At 47.7% G+C, this 3,131-nt stretch overlaps 1 long non-coding RNA gene across 1 annotated transcript in view; it reads left to right on the top strand.

The window, feature by feature from the left end:
• LOC125301048 overlaps positions 1–2,885 on the top strand; it is a 12,236-nt gene extending 9,351 nt beyond the window's left edge. The window contains exon 3 of the long non-coding RNA XR_007194660.1: positions 1,470–2,885. This is a non-coding gene — a long non-coding RNA (uncharacterized LOC125301048). The remainder of the gene's footprint in view (positions 1–1,469) is intronic.
• The last annotated feature ends 246 nt before the right edge of the window (positions 2,886–3,131 follow it).

The following is a 3,131-nucleotide window of genomic DNA, read 5'->3' on the forward strand; positions in this document are numbered from 1 at the left end:
CAGCTGTCAGCGCTCCTCCAGTGGAAACAGCTCGGGGTCTGGAATAGGGAGCGGAAATAGGGGTGGAAATAAAGCCCACATGAGCCCAGCCCAGCTCCGCTCCCTACCCAGGCGCCCATCACGGGCAGGGCACCCCTCGCCAGCCTCGCCACCATCGCCAGCCTCGCCAGCACACTGGTGATGGAGCCCAGGCCACAGGTCTGCGTGCCAGCGCACAACTCCACTTCAAACCCTCTCAAGCTCCACAGTGGAGTGGTCCGGAGGCAGACTGAGCTAGCGTGCTAGTTGCCCGTGTAAATCCTCACAGCCCTAACCTTAAGAACACTTCTAACCGCTGAGTTTGGAAGCCTGGGCTTTTAGCTCAGTGGTTAGAGCGTTCGTCTTCCATGCCGGTGTGTCTGTCAAGGTGGCGGGTTTGAGGCCCGTGAGCGGCGAACGAACTGACCTTGTGACACATGCTCATGCAGCGTACAGCTTTACAGTAGAGACAGCCCCTCAGACAGACACATAATCATGTGGTGAGGTGCTCAACTGAAGCCTGACTTTTTAAGTGGGCAAATATATGGGGGATTTGTGCTCATCCATGGGCGGGGTTGAGGGTGAGGCTTATCAAAACAACACTAGATAAGCCAATGGGCCAATCCCAAAGTGGGCCCTGATGACTAAAGGACTAAAGACTCACAGACTTAATTGATCTCAGGTGCTAAGTGAGTGAGTGTGTAAGACCACATGGGCTTAGATAGGTATAAATGGGATTGGGACAGCCATAAGCCCTACTGTAAGTACGAATTTCACAAGAACGTGCACCAAAGTCTGTGAGACTGTGAGTCCGGACTTTGGGATTGGCTCATCGAGCTTTGGTAGTGATACATTGGCACAAACCAAAGCTCTGAACTCTTTTGGAAATGTTGACTGAGTCTGATTGTAAAGATAATATCAGCTTGATATCAGTGAATTGTTCATCTGTCTCGGCTAGCTTCAGTGGACCATTTTATGGGTTAAATCTATAAACATTCCCTCGTTGTCATGTGATCGTCTGGCCTTGCAGGATGTCTGCTAATGTCACTTCCTCTTCCTGTCATAATGTTCTTCCTGTTTGTCATAACAGGCAGGGGAGCATATTTGGGCCTCTGCCTATCTGATAGCAGCAAGGTGTTTGTCAAGAGTGTCAACAATGGCCACTTGAGGATGGCTCTCTCTCTCTCTCTCTCTCTCTCTCTCTCTCTCTCTCTCTCTCTCTCTCTTAGGGAGAGAGTGAATGGGTGTTTACAAGTTCAGGATTGAGCAAGTGTGTGATTGTGCAAGCGTGCATACAAGAAAATAAACACTTTAATTTTGCACTTTATACCTGCCATTTATTTCTGATAATTTAGCACGTCTATACACTGTACAGCCAGACAGTCTGTTTTGTGTTTTTTTGCTCTTAATGCACGTGTGTGTGTGTGTGTGTGTGTGTTTTCGTTTTCCAGGCAGAAGCTGTTTACGGGCGGCAGCCAACTGCTGCAGCTGCAGGTGGATCTGGAGAGGTGTGCTGCCGCAGTGGGGCAGGCGTGGAGCTGACGACCACGTCCCCGTCCCAACATCCCCGGTCCCTCTCCACCATGAGCACCACAACCACTCACCCCATCCCCTACTAACAACCCTGGACCTGGGACAGACTTTGTCCAATTCCCCCCTTAAATCCAAATCCAACTCCCCACCCCCACCCCCATTTATTCTCCCTAACCCTATGTACAAACTGTCATAGGCGGAATTACTTTTGAAATTATTTTTGAAACACCTGGACTGACCGCAACCAAACCCACCCAAGAATCCAAACACTAAGCATGATCCAGAGACCTTAAATCTCCCCCATCTCCCAGGCAGACACCAGCAGCCCAGAGATCATGTCGTTCTACCCTGCCACCACGCATTTGTTTCCCATTCGTAAAACTTTATTAGAAATCGCAGGGTTGCACAAGAGCTCGTCTGAAATGACTCAGGAAACCTCAGGGTTGAGTCGAGGAGCTTGCAAGTTATTAGTTGCCGTTGTTTGTCTCACGTTGTTTGTTTGTTTTTAACATAGCCAGTATATCAGGGACCATACCTTAAAAAAAGCCAATAGTGCCAATGCAAGATCTTTAGCAGGACCTTGGCGGATCACTGCTTATCATCTTCCACCCAGGTCAATAATCCTCTGGGGTTTAGTCTGACCTGGCCAATGAGTAGCTGGAGTCTCCTGACAAGAAAAAAAAAAAGACTGAGACTAGGTAGTAAGGGCTCGAAACCTGGAACATTCTTGAAAGTCTCCTGTTTTGAAAGCTGCTCACTTGAGTTCTGTTCTTGGCTGCCGTAGCGCACGCTTTGCTGGGAAGGAGACGAGGCTAAGTTGAGTACACATGCACAGCCAGCCCGCACGTGTCATTTCCTGCAGGTGAATCGCAAAGCCTGCCCCCAAGGCGGCCCCCTGGTCTCTGCTTTGACGTTCGGCCTTTGTGGCCACGCGGGTTACGTAACGCTCCCTCCGAGCCTCGCAGCCAATCAGCCAGAAGAGGTACGTGAGTGATGTCATAATGGAGCCTTGGTTGCGGCTGCTACTTCTGTTTCTCCCCATTGTTCTTTTTCTCCTGGGAGTTGGCTATGCATTATACCTCAAGTGACGAAGTCTGAAAACTTATTTTTTTTAAGCTCACATTTTATGGGATTTACACTGCTCAGGTTTGATGTAAATAAGCCAAGTTTGTGCATTTTTTTTATCATGAATAAATTATAAATTGTATGCCCTTTGTTTAATGTAATTTAGTATTAACTTGGAGAGACTGTTCTTCACTAGAAACTGTAAATAGTTTTTATGTAAATGCACGTTTTTGAGAAGTTTGCTTTCATTAAAAACAAATGATTTCATACAACCGCTCCTTTTGATTTATTCTTGTAGTAAAGTGCCTTTCAGTGGATACGCTGACGGTCAGTGGCATCACTGGAGCATCAGTATGAGAACAGATGGATGTCTTAAAAGTAGTTCACAAAGGAAATGCTAGTTTTGCAATTCTTTGGGTGACATCATTACTTCCGCTATGCGACCATGTCCAATACGACGTTGCCGGCCTTAATAGAATCTATCCATCCTGCTTTAGTGGCCTGCTTCCTGCCGC

The sequence above is a fragment of the Alosa alosa genome, chromosome 9, assembly GCF_017589495.1.
Source record: "Alosa alosa isolate M-15738 ecotype Scorff River chromosome 9, AALO_Geno_1.1, whole genome shotgun sequence".
In the NCBI taxonomy this organism is placed as follows: Eukaryota; Metazoa; Chordata; class Actinopteri; order Clupeiformes; family Clupeidae; genus Alosa; species Alosa alosa.